Source organism: Leguminivora glycinivorella, chromosome Z, assembly GCF_023078275.1.
Source record: "Leguminivora glycinivorella isolate SPB_JAAS2020 chromosome Z, LegGlyc_1.1, whole genome shotgun sequence".
In the NCBI taxonomy this organism is placed as follows: domain Eukaryota; kingdom Metazoa; phylum Arthropoda; class Insecta; order Lepidoptera; family Tortricidae; genus Leguminivora; species Leguminivora glycinivorella.
Genome location: NC_062998.1, coordinates 41,680,199 through 41,703,738, shown reverse-complemented (window position 1 = coordinate 41,703,738; position 23,540 = coordinate 41,680,199). Strand labels below are relative to the sequence as shown.

General features: G+C 36.9%; 1 protein-coding gene across 1 annotated transcript in view; it reads right to left on the bottom strand.

The window, feature by feature from the left end:
* The window catches only part of LOC125240771 (putative fatty acyl-CoA reductase CG5065), a 41,367-nt gene extending 19,538 nt beyond the window's left edge, over positions 1 to 21,829 (bottom strand). The window contains exon 1 of the mRNA XM_048148843.1: positions 21,723 to 21,829. The gene's annotated coding sequence lies outside the window, so the exon portion shown is untranslated. The remainder of the gene's footprint in view (positions 1 to 21,722) is intronic.
* Between the last annotated feature and the right edge of the window lie 1,711 nt (positions 21,830 to 23,540).

The following is a 23,540-nucleotide window of genomic DNA, read 5'->3' as shown; positions in this document are numbered from 1 at the left end:
TAACATTTCTTCTCATATTACATTGCAAACGAACTGAACTATATTGTATGCATTTTATGCGCTTATAATGAAGCTGAAGAAAGTTAACAAAATCGGCTTTTAAAATTAACTGCCAAACGGATACTGTTGCCGATAGAATTTAGGTACTTAGTACTTAAATCGTGATACTGGATGGTAAATTGTTGTAATTTATCATATTTATATTTTACAGGAAATATTTTCTGAGGGTCTGCTTAAGTCCTCGCAATGGTTTATATTCCATTTTTCAACAATTTTGAAATCTTTCGTTTGCCGGTATCAACCGTTAAATCAACAATAATAATAATTATTCTTACAGTAGTATGTATACCCAGATCCACGCAAGCCTCTTAAATGACAAAGAAGAAAATTCCTATTTCTCTTTGACGTAAACGCTGTCCTGCTCGGCAAAAGCGGGGTCTCTGTGACCTTAGCCGCAGGAGATGACGCAATGAGGAGCGATGCAGAGGTTTTCAAGGTAGAGGTAGGTATTTATAACTGACCTTTGTGGTAATTATGAATGATTGGGTTGGGTTGCTTTCACAACTTTATGGAAACTTTCCGACACATAAACGGAAATAACCAAATAACCTTCCCTAATATTAAGGTAAGGGCACCCATTATAATGCTGTTATGACCCCTGTATGAGTAAAACCATGAACCTACAATTCTAATCCTTTACTATCACGTACTCTAGTAAAACTGGTAAGTATTTTAGGAGTAAAGGATTAGGAAAGAGGATGCCGGTTTCTCCTTACAAACGTAGACCATTCCTATTGTCCTCTCCGGAATCTCCGGATTACTGTGAATATTGTATAACAATAATTAATTTTACATATTTTTAAACAATCTTAGCCTATATATCAATGGTACAATAAAGAGTTTACTTACTTACCTACTTATATCATAAAAACACTTATTTAAATTTAAATGCCTTTGACCCCTTATGTTGAGTAAACAGCCAACTTCAGGAGCGTATTTACCTATGAAATGGATAACTAAAACCTCGTCTGCAAAAATATGAAAAACAGAATAGGTAATACCTATTCACCGCTTAGCAAAAACTGGAATTTCTCGTACTTTTCGAATCAGGTTCTTTCTTTTTATGGGTTTGTAATTAGTTGGTGGCATGGAGCACAAGAACACAAATAATTATAGGTAATGTGAAAATAGCGTGGATCTATTTAAAGGTATTCGGTATCGTTTTCTGATTAGGAAAAAAATTTAAAATAGTACATTACGATACAAGTGCGTAAAAAAGGAAGTTTGTCGCACTTGTATCGAATTTATCTTCGAATTTCCTTTTCGCACGTGTATCGTACGACGTTTTTCAGTACAGATAGCCATCCGAAGTTTCGACCTGACATATAGGTAATGAACCACTTCTCGCACTAGTGCGTAAAAAAAACACCATCTGTACTAAAAAAGTCTTTTTGGCGATAAATTAAAACCACCGAAGGGAGTGTTTTAAATCGAACTGGTAAACGACGCATTGGACTTTTCGACCTGACATATAATGAACCACTTCTCGCACCATCTGTATTGAAAAAGTCTTTTTTTACCACACGAACTGGTAAAGGCATTCTTTGCTATTCGAAAACGGATAGCAAAATTTCATTTTATCCACGAGAGCGCAAAGTAATTTCATACAAATTTTAACTTGATGTCTTAGTGCGTTCTCACACATTATCCGATCCGATATCGGATGTCGGCCCAATATCCCATACATTACAGGCGCCATCTTGGATTTATTCGGATCGGATAATGTGAAAACGGACTTAAGGGGGCTGGTAGATTTTACCTATAAATGATGATTTTAGATCATAAATATTGAATACCTACATTGATGGATTTCATTTAGTTTGATGTTTTTGTTCGTGTTGATGTGGTGAAAAATTTTGTGTTTCACTCGGTGGCAAAGTTTGTTTAACCTTCGTGTATTGATACCCTCGCAACGCTCAAGATTCGACTTATTGAACCACTCGCTATGCTCGCGGTTCAATATTGGAATCTTTCGCTTGCTCGGGTATCAATATTGGCGCATGCGCTTAAACAACTGTTGAAACAACAAGTGCTGTTTGTGAAGACCGGTCTGTTTCAGCTAATAGGGGCTATAATTATTAGATTGTAACATTAATTTTGATTACATTGAGGCACTCTGTTCGGTCCTTGTTTGTTTATTTTTTTTCTGACTCTTGGAGACCATATACATCTCCAAGGAAAAAAGTAGATTAAGTATATCTAATTTTTTTTTCTTTAGTTGTGACATCAAGAGTCTTTTACAACTCTAAAGTTATTTTAGTTATCTTTTATTCGTATCAGTTTGTTTTTTTTTTTTTTCATCATGTATATTTTTTCTTTTTTTGATGTATTAACTATAACACTTAGAGACTATACATTTCTAAAATCTCTTAGTAATCATAGTACTTTGTACTTTATTGAAATAATTTACATAGTAGGTACCTAGTCTGTTAATTTAATATTTCTTTTTTTGATGAATACTTTTGCTGATTAAATTGTATCTTTTATTGTATGGGAAGTTCCATAGTCGTCTGCTTGACGATGATGTGTCTGTCATGCATGTTAATTTATAATTATAAGATGTAATGTTTTGAAAAGAAGTGGCCCGGCGAGTTTCTTGCCGGTCCCATAGTGGATACCCCCTCCAACTGAGGGGGGACTGAAATCTTCTCGAGGCTGAGGCGTAGGGTTAGAGCCGGCGTAGCTTTATTTGACGTTCATAAGCGCATTGTAATATGCCTACTTGGAAAATAAATATTTCATTTCATTTCATTTCATTTCAACAACTTTGTCCCCTTAGTAAAACAAATAACTATTGTGTCGAGCGCTGGCCCTGGTTTGCACATTTTTAACCGACGCCTCATATCTCTCAAGAAGGACGGTTATCAAGTCGTCTGTAATTTTTTTTTTATGTGTGTCGTTACTGGGCCGATTTTGAAATTTTTTTTTGATTGAATGTATATGCATACAGATTGGTCCCATTTTTCTCAGAACCCAGTTCTGATGATGGGATCCTGGAGAAATCGAGAGAACTCCTCAAATCTGAAAGGCATACATATGGTGATTTTTGTATTTTTAAAGGAACAGCATGAATTTACGTACGGAACAGTGACATTTGGTGCAGTGGAAGTGCTGATGACGGTCAGAACGGAACTCCTCAAATCTGAACGGCACGCTTATAGTGACTTTGGTATTTTTATAAGAACAGCATGCCCTTACGTCCAGAACAGTGACATTTGGTGCAGTGGAACTCCTGATGATGGTCAGAACGGAACTCCTCAAATCTGAACGGCACGCTTATAGTGACTTTGGTATTTTTATAAGAACAGCATGCACTTACGTCCAGAACAGCGATATTTGGTGCAGTGGAAGTGCTGATGATGGTCAGAACCGAACTCCTCAAATCTGAACGGCACGTTTATAGTGACTTTGGTATTTTTATAAGAACAGCATGCACTTACGTCCAGAATAGTGACATTTGGTGCAGTGGAACTGTTGGTGATGGTCAGAACCGAAATACGTAATCCAACATTCGCAAGTAGCTTTCACCAGAACCCCAAAGGCGGCGGTTTTTTTTCTTAAAAATTATTTTTTACCAATACCCTTAGATTTTATAACATGAATGCTATCCGATATCGAACATTTTGGTCGCGAAGGGTTTCGACACTTTCGACCAGCCTAGTGAGAAACCCTGACTAGGTGGCTGGATCAAGGGTCACATGCAGACGAGAAGGCGGTAATATTCCACGCGTCACCTATACATATTTACTATGTACATACTACATATAGTATCTAGTGCTGTCTTACGTTCCTTTCTTTGTGGCCCTGATCACGGGCAGCCGCCCTGAAGGGAATGCAAACCGGTAAACCGGTTTACCGGTTTCCCGGTAATTTTTCCAAATTTGGGTTCGGTAAATTACCGGTAAAAATATTCAAAAACCGGTTTTTTACCGAAATTTAAATTTACTTAAAAATTACTACAAAAAGCACTTCTGTCGCAATTTCTTCGTAAATAAACACTTGTAGATACTTCTGGTAAACACTTAATTTAGCAAGAATTCGTTTTCTCCACGAAAACGTTTATTTTTTGTGTAATTGCTATGCTATATTGTGGTATTGAAAACATGTCTGTTATATCTTACCCACTGTAATACGTCGACAGCCAATACGCGCGAAAGGGATGAATGGTTGTCGTTTCATAAACGTACCTAAGTATGTCTGCCATATATTTCGTGTCATATGGAGACCCATCATCAGCATTGTCGGTTCCAAGATAAAAAAAACCTGATTTCTATAAAACCAACAAGTGTGGACTGGACAATCACTATCCACAGTTGGTTTTATAAACTCCAAATTAGTCTTAATTTGGAGTTTATTCACTCATTGTTATATAAATATTTGATTATCTCTTAAGATAAGACCTCCTGCACCTCGCATTGGTATCTTATCTTCATTGCTGAGGGTCGTGAAGTCCCAATAGAATCAGTTTTATTCTGACTTTCTGTTCCAGTTCTGAAGTTGGGTGTAGAGGGTGGAAGGGATCTCATCTGTCCATCTTGCGACCTCTGGATCGTTAGCCATCAACCTTGCCAGTAATGATTAGTTGCTCAAGGTTGTGGCCTTATTCCCTCCAAACACTCCAAAATTGTACGTAAACAGATGGTTGATAACCTGGTGTTGATTTTCAATTCGCGTAAGATAGACAGATTTGTACGGAAGACAATTCAGGGTATTTGCAAATTCTTCATCTAGCACCACATCTCGAAAACGTCAATGCGGTTGCAGCCTTTTTCAGACTCCAAGTCTCAGCTCCGTAGATGAAAATGGAAAAACTAGAGCGTAAACCAATCCGGTTTTGGTTTTTCTAGAGACATGCGGTTCTCAGGAACCAAGGATTATGGAGATAATCCTTGTAGCTGGGACTATTTTGGTCATTCCTATGCGTATTCCGATTGTTTTTTCAGAAGAACCGGTATTGTCGATGTTTGCACCGAAGTATATGAAGTCATCTACTGTTACTGGCCTAAAAGCACCTGTGTGTTGTATCTACCTACCACAATCCATCACCGTGAGCTTGGTTTTTACTGTAGTTAATCTTGAGATGCGTTTCCAGACTGATGCGTTCCATTTTACCAGTTCTGTCAACGTGTAATCTTGTCAACACCTTTTACAAAATCAAAAGTAAAAGGGCTCGAAGTTTCTCTGCTAATTCAGTTTCTTTTTTCAACAGAGTTTCAATTCAATGAAAGCTACCAAATGCTTGATGACAAAACGATGCAGTCAAAGGCTTTGCTATAGTCGATGAAGCAAAGGATCATCGAAGTACTGCATTCATAAGCCATCTCTATCAATGGACGTATATTTAGGATCTGTTTCCACCTTTGCACTTTGCCCTTGACGAAACTTGCGTTTTGCGGGATCTGCCAGTCCAGGATGTGACATAACCTGCTGTGTAACACAGCACTTTTCTGGTGGGATATAAGAACCAGGGTCTTGTAGTTGTCCTTTATGCAATTAAAAATACGTGATACTCATATTATGTATGAATTAAATGGGTTAAATTGTGGCGTAGGCGAGAGGCTGGCAACCTGTCACTGCAATGTCACAGTTTCGTTTTCTTTCAACCCCTTATTTGCCAAGAGTGGCACTGAAGCTTTAGTAGTTCCATGTGTTCTGCCTACCCCTTTATGGGATACAGGCGTGGTTGTATGTATGTACTTATCTGTGATGATTTCTAGTGTCTTAGTTGATTTTATCGAAGATGAGTGCTAATTGTAAGATTAAGCATCTAAAATGTATTTATTTTTTGTAACAAAGTCCTAAAACCTGCTTTAATAAGATTTTATTAATCAAATTTGTCTTTTGAAAGTGGTAGTTTAATGAACACTACTAAAAAAACTACTTAATTATCGATTTTGACGGAAAATATTGATTTTTCATGAAATAAAATAAAAACCGGGAAATTACCGGTTTACCGGTTTTGGCGACGCTATGTCGGTAAATTACCGGTATTGAAAAACGACCGGTAATTGTATTCCCTCTGAACACACATCACACCGTTGACAAACATGAATAATTTGAGAGTAGGTTTAAGGAGTTTGTTTTTGTACCTAATATTTTTTCACACTTTGTCCTTTTTTCTTTCAAATTAAAATTAGTTCAGTAGGTATGACCTAATTATAAATAATTATATGTATTCACCATATAATTATGTATAGACCATATGTGTCAGGTAAAATATATTTTATAACCGGGGATAGTCAAAGGGGTCCCGTGATTTACGCAAAACAACTAGGAAAAGGACACTTACATGCAGTTGTAAGGTCGCGACCTTACATCCTTGTTCAAAGGCAAACGGATTCGGACTGAAATAATATGGCGCACGCGAGTGTGTGTGAATGATTGGTTGAGTGAATTTTAATAACTACGATAATAGGGCCTAGCGGTAATAACGTGCGACTTACGAACCGGAGGTCGCGGGTTTGAACCCAATGACTTTTTCGAAACTTATGTGCGAAATGTCATTTGATATTTGCCAGTCGCTTTTCGGCGAAGGAAAACATCGTGAGGAAACCGGACTAATTCCAATAAGGCCTAGTTACCTTCGGGTTGGAAGGTCAGATGGCAGTCGCTTTCGTAAAAACTAGTGCCCACGCCAAATCTTAGGATTAGTTGTCAAAGCGGACCCCAGGCTTCCATGAGCCGTGGCAAATGCCGGGATAACGCAAGGAGGATGATGAACTACGATGATAGGGATATCATTATATTTGTATAAAGCTAATACTGCCATGCGAATATAATTTAAACAAAATGGATCGACAACCTTCAGTAGGAATGTCAGGGCCTTATGGACCTTACTAGACGATACACGTATTGCGGCAATATGTAAATTATCAGTATTTGGTTATAAATACAGTAGTCTTCCACTAACTAAGACCAGTACTGGAAAACGGGAAGTGATTAAATATTTGTAGATAGAGGGCGTAACAATATGTACAACATATAGCTAAATAGTCGCGCTACTTTTTTCCTACGAATGCTATTGACGGCTAAAAAAGTAAGTGGGTGCTACTCTAATGTTCCTAACGATTTATACACACATTGCATACTGGGCCTCTGTTTGGGTCGCTATTAGGTAAGTATATACACTCATAGTTCAATGAGTTTCACAGCATCAAATAAAATACCACGTCATTAGGTAAAACTAAGTTCCCAACACGCTTATTAAACAAATCGGTGACACGACACGTGCTATTCTTTCACATTTCTTGACAATGAATTGAGATTAAAAGTGGCACTGGGACGCTGTCGAGCACTGGTATTACCTTAGGTAATAGAGAGGTGTAAATTTAATAACGTGTAGGCATTGACACATTTTGAGAAACATTAGGGAAAATCAATATTACATAATACATAAGTCATTTTTAACTTGAGCTTACCAAGAAAATCTTATTATAGTAAGTTCGATTATTTCAAATGATCATTCGATCTGTACTATCTTTTTCCCCTCACTAGCTCGGAAACACGTGTTTTGTCCTTTAATACCAGCGGGTAAAAACGCATTTTATCCACTAGTGGGTAAAGTAATTTGACCTTGAATAAAGTCAAAATAACTGCTTTAAAATTGATAAAAGTAGGTGAATCTAGTAATAAATATGATTTACCACCTGTGGAACTACTGGAAGCAGTGATAAATGCATTTTTTGCGTTGTAGTTTCCTCGCTATAGTGAGGGAAAAAGTTTTGTGTTACACTCGGGTGCAAATGTATTTTACTTCTCGTGTATTAAAAAACTCGCAAGTTCAGGATTCTATTCTCGAACTACTCGCTTCGCTCGTGGTTCAACTATAGACTCCTTTCACTTGCTCGTTTTTCAATTCCACACTCGGCGTTAAAATACAACTTTGCCCGTTGTATAACAAATAACTATTAATTTGCATTAACAAACAACGTAAACAAACAAAACCACGTGACACAGTTGCCGCTGCGCCACTCTGCCGGTGTTCAAGGATCCACGGAATTAACGAATCAAACACGAAATACGAGCGAATATGCAAATTGGACGACCTACCCTAACTACTTAATACACTCTATATAGGTAGAATCAAGGCCAAGTTGGCCACTATTTTTAAGGCCCTGCCTTTGCAAGGGTTATGTAAACGTAATTTCATTGTACAGTCAAGTGCAAAAATACGTATCGAAATAATCGTCTCATAAATATGGTACTACGCTCTTATTACACCGGACTAAGATGCTATAGAACATATTTTTGAGTAAGATGTGTACACCCATATTTTTACACTTGACTGTACCTAGTAAAGAAACGGATGTTATTATGCTATATCATATATTAATGGTTCCGGTTTCTGAACTTATGTAGGAAATGTCATTTGATATTTGTCAGTCGCTTTTCGGTGAAGGAAAACATCGTGAGGAAACCAGACTAATTCCAATAAAGCCTAGTTACCCTTCTGGTTGGAATTGGAAGGTCAGATGGCAGTCGCTTTTGTAAAAATAGTGCCTACGGCAAATCTTGGGATTAGTTGTCCATGCCGACCCCAGTTTCACATGATCCGTGGCAGATGCCGGGATAACGCAAGGAGGATGATAATATATATGAAGCGTGCTTGAATTAGGTATGCAATTACGTCACTAAAATCGATAATAAAAATTAAAAACCACATGGCATATGTGCAAAAACTTGAAGTTAACCGGTCTATATTACTTTTTGGGAACTTGGGCAATGACCATTTAATCCGGGGTCAAACCGACTGACGTTCACCGGTTGCATAAGTGGATATATTAAGTAGTATTCAAATTAGCCATCCACCTATGCGTTGATTAGCAACGCAACTATTAGCCCATGATATGACCAGAAGATAATTCATTTCAAAGTGAGAGTTTTATACACAAATAAAAAAGACCCTGTACTTGTTTAACACCAAATATATTTATAAACTTTCTGTTTAGCCCAATGGTTGACTGGTAGAGAATGCCTCAAGGCGTTAAGTCTCTTTTTTAGGGTTCCGTACCTCAAAGAGGAAAAACGGAACCCTTATTAGGGTTCCGTACCTCAAAGAGGAAAAACGGAACCCTTATAGGATCACTCGCGTGTCTGTCTGTCCCTCTGTCAAAGCCGATTTCTCCGAAACTACTTCACCGATTTACTTGAAATTTAGCACACCTATGTAAACCTGTGGCCCAAAGACGGACATGTAATTTAATTAAATGAAATTTAATCACAGGGGTCACTTTTGGGGGGTAAAATTGAAAATTAAAAATCAAAGTTAAAAACTATATTGTGTTACATATCAAATGAAAGAGCATTTTATCAGCATCTGAAATATATTTTTTTTATATTTTTTTATTTTGGTAATTTAGAAGTAATTTAAGAAAATAAGCAAAAAATGACCATTCCCCCCCCTTATCTCCGAAACTACTTAGAAAAAAAATTTCAAAAAAATACACGAGATAGCCCTCTACCTGTAGATTACAGGAAAATCTATTAGAAATCTACAGTCAAGCGTAAGTCGGACTTAAGAGAAAAAAACTCAGATTACGAATTTCACTCACTGCCGCTGCAAGTAGTTACTAAACGTCTTAAATTGTGTAAGCGCGTTGGACAGGTATAAAGAAATTCATTTCTGTTTCGTTTTGTTTTAGAAATTGTTAAAAAAAAAATTTCATTTGCAAAATGACTTAAGTTCGTACTAAAAAGGAGGCGCTTAAGACCGTTTAGAACTTCACTGACCATAATATTGCCCACATAGGTCCAAAAAAAGGTGTATATATACGAAAACAAAAAAATTGTGCCACCGACAACCAAAATCTGAAGTCCATTTTGCTCTATCTCTTATAGTTTCCAAAATATACGTAAAATCTTATAACTCAAATTTAGTGTACGTTGCTATCACATATCGTCAGGCGCTCATGACCTTTTTGTATGGAAATGTCGAAATCCGACTCGCACTTGGCCAATTTTCATAGAAAGTTGTGTTTTATTATAGTTTTCAAGGAGGTTTCTTGTTTTTAACCACTGACGCAAAAACGACGGAGTATTATTGACATGTCTGTCTGTCTGTGGCATCGTAGCTCCCGAACGAATCAATCGATTTTGATATAGTTTTTAATGTTTAAGATGAATTCGTCGAGAGTTTTTTTCTTGTACCACGTAGGTGGCAAACAGGCACACGGACCGCCTGATGGAAAGCGGTCATTGTAACCTATGGACGCCTGCCACTCAAGGAGTGGCACATGTGCGTTGCCGACTCGACTCATTAGAAACTTGTACAAACCTGTACTTAGAAGGGGCCTGGGTGCCGACGACTCAAAGGACAATCTATTGTCCTAATTAGTTCCGTAGGTTCTCCCGTCGTCAGCATACCGCACCCTCGTTGAGCTCTGGCTGCCTTACTCACCGGCAGGAACACAACAATAAGTAAGGTCTAGTCCTATTTGACCGCGGTATTTTGTAAAGCGGAGGTACTTCCGCAGTTAGACTCTGGTCTACCTTAGAGTATATTCAATTTAGTATTAAAGTTATCAGTCAAGATATTCAAATGCAGCGCCATCTATATTATTAGTTTCGACAACTTTTTATGTGACTTTCCATGCCTAAAGGTTCGCACGAGTCTCAAGTCGCGTAAATTACTTAGTAAATTTTGCCGAGAGATGGCGCTAAATACAATAATGCTCATTAGAGTACCTATACTTCTAGCCAAAGACATATATAACTCCGTATAGACAGGTAAAGTCTATGAAAAAAACGTACTTACCTCAGTACCATACAGAAGAAGGGTACGCTCAGCTAGATGGCGCTAATATTAATATTTGACATTTTAAAACATATCAAGCTAAGAATATGGGCCAAATTGTCAAAACTGAGGTTCAAAAGTCTTAAGCCTGTGTCGAGAGATGGCAGTCTATGCACTGTGATTACACATTTTACTTTGATTCTACATCTCTATAATACTCGATCTTCTTTGCTTCTAGCACACCTCGGACACTGGCGATCAAATGTGAGTGTGCACGGGAAAACGTCCCACTTTCTCGATTGCTGTAAAGCCGCTTTGTCAGTTTATTCATATGAAGATACAAGTAAATCTCGCCTTAATGGTAACCGACAAAGTGGGACGTTTTACTAAACACACTCACAAATATATTGAAAGAGGCGCAATCCTAGCACACAGTCATAGCACGTGTAGGTGAACGTACTATGCTTGTATGAGTGAAATATGACAGGTCGACTGTTCGTGTTTTTGACAAGCGGTAACTGTGAGGTAACCGAGAGGGAGTTGGCGGCACTTTCAGCGGGGAGCGAGGGTGGCCATAACTGTACGATAGTACTCTTTATTATACTGTGCTTCTAGACAAGTCTTATATGTGGTAGGGGATAGTGAAAAAATAAGATCAGATCCCTCAGAGGCAACTATGGGCGTAGCGCAAGGATCGTCAGTATCTAACATACTTTTCACTTCTCCTCAACGACCTACCGGTTGCGATACAGGCTGCAAACATTTTAATGTACGCCGATGATGTTGCTGCTATAGTTACTGCACCAACGTCTGAAAGTCTTCAGCGAGCCTTGAATAAAACGACAACTCAGCTGTCTTACGCCGTGTCTTGCGTGGGCGCCGTCGCGTCTCATCGCATCGTCTACTTCCATATCGATAAGGTTTGATTTCGTATGCGTCGCATCACCGTCGCGCGAGCATCGCGCGACCGTCGCCCACGCCAGCCACGGTGTCAATGGTTCGCATGAAATGGCTTAGCTTTAAATCTCAAAAAGACTCACTTTGTGCATTTTAATCTTTCGGGCCGCATGACCACGCCGTTGATAGTTCATATTAATGTGAAAATACTTGAACAGGCATCCACGACTACTTTCCTAGGTTTAAAGACTGATCACGGCTTAAAATGGGACCAGCAAGTAGATAAACTGTGTGATAGTCTGGGCAGTGCGTGCTTTGCCTTAGGTCGAGTTGCAAAGTCTGTGGCTCCAGAAGTAGCCCGGACACCCTATTTTGCCACTGTCCATTCATTAATACAGTACGGTGCGGGGCTCTGGGGACGTTGTGCTGAATGGGAGAGGGTCTTTCGCTTTCAGAAACGAGCTATCAGAATCGTTGCTCAGGTACCTGTAGACACCCCGGCCAAAGAACTCTTTAAAATATAAGAATCCTGACACTGCCTGCAATAGTTATCACGCAGGTAGCCATTTATGTAAGAGAGAACTTGGAAGCATACAAAACCAGGGGTGGCTCACGCCTATATATTCTGTGACAACACTAACAACATGTGTTCCAAGTACAACACTCGAAATGCCGGAAAGTTAGTAGGTATCGACCGTAATTGGGCGAAATCCAACAAATTAACACATCAAACATATGTGATGGACCCTGCCGTCTATAATAAATTGCCGCAATATGTGGTTGAAGCGCCTAGTGTGTCGAACTTTAAGTATCGCTTAAAAAATTGGCTGGTCGAGCACCCGTTCTACATTTATGACAATTTTTTTTATTACCGAATTAGAAAATTATTTTTGTTGAGTATGAGTAGTATGATTATTTTAACCATTGAAAGTTTGTACGGAACCCTCGTTGGGCGAGTCCGACTCGCACTTGGCCGGATTTTGTAAATTTGTGCAATAATGTTTAAATAAATAAATAAATATTTTTCAACATGAGGACTGTTTATTTTTATACTATTTGCGACAATAAAAACTAAGTACAAAAGTACAAATATAGTAAAGCCTTGCTTTTTAGGGTTCCATATTCAACTAGGAACTCTTATAGTTTCGCCATGTCGGTCTGTCCGTCCGTCCGTCCGTGAGATTTGATGCCAATATGTATATCAATCACGCCGACAAAGTGCAAAAATAAAAAGTGGAAAAAAATGTTTAATCCCCCTACACGTAAAGTGGGGAGTGATTTTTTTTTCATTTCAACCCTAACGTGTGATATATTGTTGGATAGGTATTAAAAAATGAATAGGGGTTTACGAAAATGATTTTTTGATATTGTTAATATTTTCGGAAATAATTGCTCCAAAAGTTAAAAAAAATTGCGTCCCTCCTCTAACTTTTGAACCATAAGTTTAAAAAATATGAAAGAAATCCCAAAGGTAGAACTTTATAAAGACTTTCTAGGAAAATTATTTTGAACTTGATAGGTTTAACAGTTTTTAAAAAAAATACGGAAAACTACGAAACCCTACACTGAGCGTGGCCCGACACGCTCTTGGCCTGTTTTTATTCGTGTGTACTGTGATCGGTCCTTTTAAGACGGAACTCACGGAACACCTACAATGCCTACTCCGATATTTGCTACAAGGAGTGCCTTGTTTACATTTAGGTAGTCAACGAATTCGTGGCAAAACTTCAAAATAGTGAATTTTCTGAGTATTTTATTTCAATCTTAAGTCTTTTTTACCTTAAATAGAGTGCTTATGCTTCTGGTAAGTTATTCTTGTACTTTTTTAAAAATTTAAAATGAAAAAAAAAACAGCAAGCTTTGTAAACCAAAAAATTAGATAGCCGCACACATAAAACTTTTATTCAAGTGGCTGAATAAGAAATTTCGAATGTTATTTTTAACTCCCAAAATTGTATCAGTACTTTTCGACTTAAATACATCTTCACAAGTACAGTCACCGGCATAAATAAGTGATGATAGATGTACCTTATCACATTAACATCTTGTTTGAAATGTCATACGAAGTCGTCAAAAGATTTAAAGCGACAAGGTAATACCTACAGAAATCATCACTTATTTATGCCGGTGACTGTACCCAATCATCGTTTGCTTTTCTATCAGGTTATGGGCCCAGCACGCTTCCACTACCTATAATACAAATGGTCACTACTTACTTTGAAAAAAACTTGTATCTTCTTCTGTCAATGAAAAGAAAAATGTAATATGTATGTAGCTATGCAATGCATATAGATAGAGTATAGACTTACTGCGTTTTAACTTTGAGGAGCAGTGTGAGATACGAGATTTTTTCAAAGTAATGGCGCCCAGCTTACAACCTGTGAATGAAGTTGTAAGTGTTGTAACGGTTCTTGAGGTTGCACTGCTTCTGGTGCGCGGCGGCCGCCCGGTGCGCGACGGAAAACACTCGAACGACGCTTATGCGTCTTGAGCAAACGGACGTTTTGTGTTCATTCTCCGTTGATGTGGATACAATCGCATGATAGGTTAGGTTAGCAAGGAAACTTTATTTACCTGTCACAATTTAATATAGCAATCTACCGTTAGATGACAAATGTGAAAAACTACGCTTTATATTAGTACATTATTTTTTCAACAATTGTTTTTAGTTACCTATTCAATTGATGTCCACTGTTTATTTTATTTTAAAATGATCCGAATTTGACAGTTAGCACTAGTCGAATAAGGCCCCTGTCTGGCGACCCTGATACTGTGGCAGTGAGTAGGTCGCGGGCAGTCTCATACAAAAAGTATATAATACAGATTTCGTAACACGCCGGAGAAACAAAAATGCGGACTGGATTTTAGCGATATAAATTGGATATGCCAATGTCAAATGCTATAAATAGCCCTTAATTTAATCATATACTAGTAGTAAGCAAACTTGACCAGCAAAATCGTCGCTGCCTTGAGTCGACCTCTGAATTCGTGACGAATAAACTATAACGGCAAATTAAGATTCACGCTTATCAATGTTAATGGAACCATTAAAATTTCATATTTTTTAAAGGCATTTTTTTTTCTTATAAATATGTACAACCTGTTTTTATTGTATTCCGTTAAGTTTAAGGGAAGGTTCTTTTGTTTTCTAAAAAAAATGTGGCAGAATGGCATACAGGGCCCGGCTCTGGACTTACTCAAAAATTACCACAATAATAGATATAATGCAGTTAGTATAGCCGGTGAACTGAGCAATATGAATCCCACAATATATGGCACCGCCCAGGGATTGATACTGGGGCCGACTGAGTATCTGATATATGTCAACGACATGTGTAACATATTCAAGCAGGGCTCTGTGTACCAATTTGCTGATGATATTTGTCTAATAGTGGCCCATAGAGATATACTGACAGCACAAAACATGATGCAGCATAACTTTGACCTATTATGTAAGTGGGCACATGATGTAGGGTTGTCGATTAACTACAAAAAGACTAAATTAATGCATATCCGATCACCTTACATAAAAACCCCTGTCATCCCAAGTGTAATTGCACACGACCATCATTGCATGCACACGAGTACTACCCATTGCAATTGTGTCTGTCTTGATATAGTAACTGATCACACATATTTAGGACTTATAATTGATAACAAATTTAATTGGAGCCAACAGGTAAACCATGTAACTAACAAACTAAGATCACTTCTGTCAAAATTGTCTATACTAAAGCCAAAGTTGCCCTATAGTACACTTAGAATGCTTTATATGTCGCTTGCAGACTCTATCATAAGTTATGGCCTGTCAAGTTATGGTAGGACATTTAAATCATACCTTGACAATATATATAAAATACAAATAAGATTGTTAAAAACCATTGTACCTTTAAAAATAAAATTCCAGTATAGAAATAAATATGAAAATCTATTCAAATATTTCAGAGTCTTACCTGTATATGACAAGGTCAACCTAGCTATTGTAAATCAATATATTTGGAAACTTCCTGAATTAACTAAAAGAAGCAGACCAGAAAACCTGAGAAATTTAGCTAATATTCCAACTTTTTCGGCTACGCACCCAGAAAACCTGCATTACCAACCAGCACAAATGATGAGTATGGCAATGATTCAATCATAGAAAATAGAACAGGGTGGCTAGAGTATGGACAAGTGCCTTGCCACGCGCTTTGAATAGATTTCCATATGATTCAATCATAGAAAATAGAACAGATAAGCAAATAGTAAAGTCATATAAAAGTATGTTGTTGAACAATTTACCTAATCTCTGAATTAACATAAATGTAGTTAAAATGTAAGTATATTATTATAATACTAACTTTGAAACTGTAATGTAATGCATGATCTCAATTAGACCTAACTCAATTAGAATCTAAATAATAATAGATTAAGAGTTTTGTTTGTAAAATTCTATAAAAAATGACTGAAATAAACAGTTTAAATTTTTTTTTTTTTTTGATCAAATACTATTCATTTCTCTAAGAAACTAGCGTCTTAACTCTTACGGTTATCTAGTTATTAAAAAAATAAAGATAATTACTGAACACGTCTGTGACAACCTTTACCAATTCCTAATGTTATTTGTTTTGACATGTGCCGACAATCACTTGACACTAACTTGAATTTTTTTTGCGAATTTAACTAAAAGTGGTATACAGGGTAGTTCCTGATACTTAATGATCCTAGTTACGTGTCGAATTTAACGGAAAACAAAAAAACACGGTGTATACGGTATTATCAGTCAAAAATATTGTTGAAGTATTTACAACAGGCACTTGGCCAACTATGTAGTTGGCTAGGCCTGGAAATGGCTAGTGGCCCTTAATTGATATTTGAGACGATTAATTTAATTTTGCTACCAGCGTTGAAGCGTATCCACATTCGACTCGCTTCTCAGATTAACATTGACCGCCTTTCAAAGTACCGAATAAAAATGTATACTTAAATCAGTCACTCAAATTAGGTATTTAAAAGTATAATTCCATTAATAAATGCCACTGCCAAAGATTTTCTCGTAGAATTCATATTTTGCCTTCTTCTTTCTCAATACATGTACATACATATGAGTTTTAATTTTAATCTAATTCTTGAAAACGACATAACATTGTCCGATCCAATATCGGTAGTCGGATTCGACTACAGGGGGCGGATTTTTGAGTCTCACAGCGTTCGAATTTACATTGTCACTGAAAATAATAGGCAATTCACCGTTTTCAACCGGTATTTTAGTAACCGTGAGACTCAAAAATCGGCCCCCAGAAGCCAAAAAATCCTTTTTATTATTTCACGTTTCATCATTTCTTTTCTTAATAGGTTTTTTTTTCTAAAGGCCGTCCGAAAATGGGTCGGACGATGTGAAAACGTTCTCATTAACAAAAAAAAATAACAAAATCGCATTGCATTCAAAATTCGCTTTGCACTTATTGCTGTAAATGTAAAATTTGTCGCTAGAATAGCGACATCGGAAGTAATCGGAACTGAAATGTTACTTTCTAAAAAGCAAAATAAAAAAGATCTACTCAGTTTAGATATAGAATTTCGTCTACCTGAGGGACCTACATTCAAATCCATTCTTAGAATGTCAATCTAGGTAACCTAGACTCTGATCAGTGATCACACCAAGTTAGCATCGATTTTGATGTCCCCGCTTGTGCAAGGGTAACGTTGCAAGTAAACGTCGAAATTTCATAAAATTTTGACCATATTTGACATTTAAAGTAACTTTAGAACCCGCGGGACTGTCACAAATTGGTCACAATCTCTAAAGATGTTTACTACTACTATAACACATTCATCTTAGACAGAACGATTTCACAGTATCCGATACGATATCGGATGTAGGACCGATATCCTATACCTATCATCATCTTTGACACTTGCCTTTGACATTCTTCCTACTCCAATATTGGATGATATTATGTGAAAACGCTCTTATGGACGACAAAAATTGTATTTGGCTTTGATAAACTCACTGCACTAAGAGTAGGTATAGTTACCGGAAGATTAGTGAAACACTTTTGACGGAAATTTATGACTATTGTATTAAGAACTACACCAACTAGAGCTTTCCAACCTCATTGATTAACGAGGCTATAAACCAAATCATAATTATTGCAATGAAATGAACGTACATAATTTCACCACTCTGCGTTTAAATCAATCAATAGGTAGGTAGTAAGTAACTTCATCTTATTTCATAAATAGAATACCTGCGTAAAGTTCCCTTTATGACTACATTGTTTAATTTAACATTCGCCATCATCATCATTTTAGCCTTTAGTCTCCCACTGCCGAACATAGACTCTCTTCGTGTGCGCCACTTATCACTGATGCCGTAGCCAAATAGCATTTCTAGCGAAACGAAAACGAAACGCCGCGAAAGGTAGTCTGGTTCTATCGCGCCAATACGCAAGAGCGATAGAGATAGATATATGATATTGTAACTTAATTTATTAATTTTATTTAGCTTGGCATGTGTATTCTCTTTCTTTGTAAATGACGATCCTTATATGGAGACACAATTATTTTTCTTTCAAACTCCCCAGTTAAAATAATCTCATGTTTTCACATAACTCTAACGACTTGACTAGAAGACAAAAGTATAGGTACTAATGAGCATTATTGTGTATAGCGCCATCTCTCTGTGAATTCGCTAACTAATTTACGCGACCATAGTATGTTGGTTTTTCAGAGATTATTCTTTATACTTAATGTTAACCGATTTATTCAATTTTTACTTTATTGGAAATAAGATGACTTACGTAACATCTCGTATTAATTTGAAGTACTACATATATACATCCGCAAAGGTGGGTAAATTAAAAGTAAAAATCTGAAAAGTTGAATTAAAAAAAAGTTTCCAAGATACAAACACGATTATATTTTTCCTGTAATATTTAGCATAAAACCAATGTTTCCTAAAATTTTCATAATGTTTCGTTGGTAAACTTCGAAGATAAGGGGGGGGGACGGTATTTTTTTTTTTACATTTTCCTTCAAAATTCTTTTTTTTTCCACAACAAAAAAAATATAAAAAATAGTTTATTTACGTTCTAATGTTCTCTTTCTAACGATACCCCACTTGACCTAGTAACTTGAAATTTACAGTTGCCCCCCTTTCATTTTGGCCATTTTCTACAATTAAAATTAATAAATTTAAAAAAATTATACCTTCTATTTGTAGAGGTTCACAATGTTCACAACTATTCCAAATTTCAAGTTAATAGCATTAGTAGTTCTCGAGATATTTAGGAATGTGACAGACGGGCAGACAGACCACATTATCCGATCCGATATCGGATGTCGGACCGATATCCCATACATTACAGGCGCCGTCTTGGATTTTTTCCCTTGAAATCCTTCCGACATCTAAATCTAATCTAATCATCCGATATCGGATCGGATAATGTGAAAACGCACTAAGGGTTCCTGTTGTACCTTTTTGGTACGGAACCCTAAAAAACTTGTATCTTCGTCTGTCAATGAAAAGAAAATTGTAGTAAGTTTGTATGGAATGCATATAGACTTACAGCGTTTTAACTTTGTGGAACAGCGTGAGATACGAGATTTTTTAAAAGTAGTGACGAAATTTATAGTGTAATTTTTATCATGAAATAAAGAAATCTAATCTAATCTATCTTCGAGCGTTTCGTTTCGTGAGCGTTTGTATCATTGGGCTACGTACAAACATCGGGCCGTCCCTATCGCACTTAAAAATAGGGCGATAGGAACGGCCTGATGTTTTAACATTTATCGCGCAACCATGGCTGCCCTGCAGGATCAAAAGACCTCGCGATTCTGAGTATGAATCGCGTAAAAAATACCCATGTTACAAAAAAGTGGAGTGGACAACTTTGAAAAAAAATAGACCACATCAGTTATCCACGTGGATAAGTCATCTGTCACTCTCACACTGACATACTTGCTCCGCCATTTGGACTTTATTAAATTATTGTAGCGTCAGTGGCATGTTTATGTGGTCAGTAGCGGTGGTGGCCAAGTGGGTATGACGCCCGACTTTCAATCCGGAGGTCGCGGATTCAAATCCTGACTCGTACCAATGTGTTTTTCGGACCTTGCCTTTTCTTCGGAACTTCCCAATCCGCATATGGCTGGCGTGGGGACTATAACCCGAGACCTCTCATGCGTGAGAGGCCCGTGCCCAGCAGTGGGGAGATTCTTAAAAGCGGATGAAAAAATACACATTTACATAAAAAAGGCCTTAAATTGTTACACTAGTTGAGGTTGAGAATGCGTTAGATGCGAAATGCGTAGTTTCATTTCCACCCATTAATTATTATTATTTTTAACTTGTGATTATACTTAAATATTAAAAACAATAAGTAACCAAGTTGTGATTATCCCGGGTCGAATTGTATGTTAATTTATTTATGGTCTTATACTTTAAATATTAAAACTAGTTCGAGAAGTGGTTCATTATATGCCAGGTCGAAACTTCGGAGGCTCATCTGTATAAGTAACTTGTGTCAAAAACACTCCCTTCGTTGTAAGCCTTTATTAAGTAAGTATTTGAAAAGTCATATAATACTCCAATCTTATTGGACAATATTGTCGTGTTTCATTTATAGATTTGAAAGAAAAAAATCTACTCTTTTTGTCAGGCATAGTGTATGTCACGAAGTCGCGCTAATCGAGGCAAGAAGTGCTAGACCCGTAGGACTAGAAAGGAAAGGCCTCGAGGAGGATTGATAGACAGGCAAATGATAAATATTGTGTTGTATAAAAATTAGAGCATATGTCGTACCTACTAGCAAGTCAATGTAAAACATTATATTACTCTACGAGTGAGATGTGTACGAACAAAATACAAACTGCGTAAATTAGCCTTGTAGCACAGAGCCTCACTTATTACTTACTTAAAAGTCAAAAGCCAAGTACCTTATGTACGGAAACTTCCACAATTGTACAATGTTCGAGTGTGTGTTTTTAAACCGTTATATTCGATACAGACGATAATTTTTAAAGTTGCATAACTTGTTGTTGTTACGAAAAACAATTTGGGTGCCTAATCGCTATTTCGCGTTGGTAGAGAAAGTTAATTGGGCCGATTCGGCGGGCATCGTACAGTCCACATCAAAAGTCCAAAAATTATGGAGACTGCACAACTGGCCTCTGGGCTATTTTGTATACTATGCCGGTGGCAAGAATCATATGGTTAGTCTTTGTAGCCTATGGATGCCAGCATCTTGAGTAATACATGCTCGTTGCCAACCCTAAATCTTCATACTCTTGTTGAACTAATGCAACTTTACCCAATTACACGAACAAAACAACAAAAAATACCGATCATTTGTACTTATTTTGTTTTGATATTGCAAGTAGAATTAGTTAGTTACAGCAAATAGGCATTATTTCGATTTTTGCGGACAAAGGTTTTAACGTCACTTTGAGTTAAATTTATAAAATTGTGGATACTTTTCGCACCTACGTTATTTACGTTCATTACGTTGATACTGACTGTACACGTGTGTTTATCTATAATTCCAAAATTGGAGGAAAATTATGCGTTACTTGTTTAGTCTTAGGTTGTTTGCATTGTTAGCTTATACTTATGAAGTATTTTTATTTATTACTTTTATAAGTATGTAAAAATACAATCAAAATAAGGTGATACTATAATATCATCATTTTTTATGATGACATTAGTCCTGCGGATATCTTAACAACAGGTAACTTGAGTGAAGTAATGTTATGCATATTACTTATATTAATAATGGTGACCTTACTCTAACGATTATTATCATTGTTTAGATACCTTAGATATTCATCAATGTACACATAAATAGTGAATTATTTCTTTATAGACCGAATTGTATTAAAATAATGAGAGAGATATATTTTTTAGTGAAAAATGTTTGACCTCTGAACTTTTAGTAACATAATATTGGTAAGAAAAATTAAAAGTTGTATCAGCGGATATGAAAGTGAAACCATCAAGTTTTCGTCTTTATTGGCGCAGAGCATCGTTGCATAAGTAAAAAAAAAAACTTACCGTATCTTTTCGTGCGTCAAAGTGTACCGGTCACTAAAGCCTTATATGCAGCCTTCTCTCGCGCGTTGTCAAAACAGACTGAGCCACGCTTGCCGCGCAGCCTCCTATAGTATTCAGTGTCGCTTCCGAAACGTCAAAAATATCTACTTAAATACGTGCGTTTTACAGTTTTTACCGGTCTACCACGCCTTTTCTAGCAAAAAGGTCTAGTATCTATTAGTTTTGAACCGTATGCTCATTTAGTAACGACACAAGTCTTGTGTGTGAGTTAAATAAAGTCTAATATCTAGCTTAGGTTAACCGGTCTGTTCATAGTCTCATGTTTTACAAGCTTGCATTATAAACTTAGAATTAATAGTATACAGTTTTATGTATTATTTGTAATCCCATCTTATTTTAGCCCGTTGAGAAATATTTTACTGCTTCGAGGACCTTTAGTTAAGCTATAAATTAAAGTAAAACCTGACGCGATTAATGATGATCGTTTTAATTGTAGGTAAAATGATAACATTGATAACATATTAGGTAGGTACTTGTTATAAACTAAAAATAAAAGAGTTGGAAAAACCATAATAAGGATTATAGTCCGCCTAGTCAGGTATGTATACCTACACGTCCAAAAGAGAGAAATGGGCACTGTGAATGTCTATCGGTTTGTGTGGTAGGGCATGGCAGACCTATGCACAGCAAAGTCCAGACGGGGTCCAGCAAGGTCTACTTAGTGTTAACTTTGTTGTCTTGTAAGTAGGTATAAGTGTGCTTCCCATACCTACTTAGAAGACAGCAAAGTTAACACTGGACCCTATTCTACTGTTTTCTTCCTGCTGAGGCAGCCTTAGTGCGTTTTCACATTATCCGATCCGATATCGGATGAAGGACCGATATCCCATACATTTAAGCCGTCATCCTTGGTTTTTGGCTTTGAAATCCTTCCGACATTCGATATCGAATCGGATAATGTGAAAACGCACTAAGGCTGCCTCAGCCCAAGGAGGGTGTGATGTGTGTTGGTCTATAAAGCGCATGAAGTTGCATGCGTCCATAGGCTACGGTGAATGTTTGCGACCGACGTACCTAATATAGACAATGTAGTTTTCAAATTTTATTTAGAAAATTCGATTCGATTCTATTTAGAATCGATTTTAATAGTTAGAAAATTTAGGGAGGTATATGGTTTTCTAAAATTGTATGCTTGAGTATGTTGCAAATTTTATAAAATTATATAGTGGGATTACCTATATAAAAACCGGCCAAGAGCGTGTCGGGCCACGCTCAGTGTAGGGATCCGTAGTTTTTCATATTTTTCTCAAAAACTACTGAACCTATCAAGTTCAAAATAATTTTCCTAGAAAGTCTTTATAAAGTTCTACTTTTGTGATTTTTTTCATATTTTTTAAACATATGGTTCAAAAGTTAGAGGGGGGGGGGACACACTTTTTTTTTCCTTTAGGTGCGATTATTTCCGATCTTAGTAAACCCTTATTCATTTTTAAATACCTATCCAACAATATATCACACGTTGGGGTTGGAATGAAAAAAAAAATCAGCCCCCACTTTATATGTAGGGGGGTACCCTAATACAACATTTTTTTCCATTTTTAGGGTTCCGTACCTCAAAGAGGAAAAACGGAACCCTTATAGGATCACTCGCGTGTCTGTCTGTCCCTCTGTCACAGCAGATTTCTCCGAAACTACTGGACCGATTTACTTGAAATTTGGCACACGTATGTAAACCTGTGGCCCAAAGACGGACATGTAATTTAATTAAATGAAATTTAATCACAGGGGTCATTTTTGGGGGGTAAAATTGAAAATTAA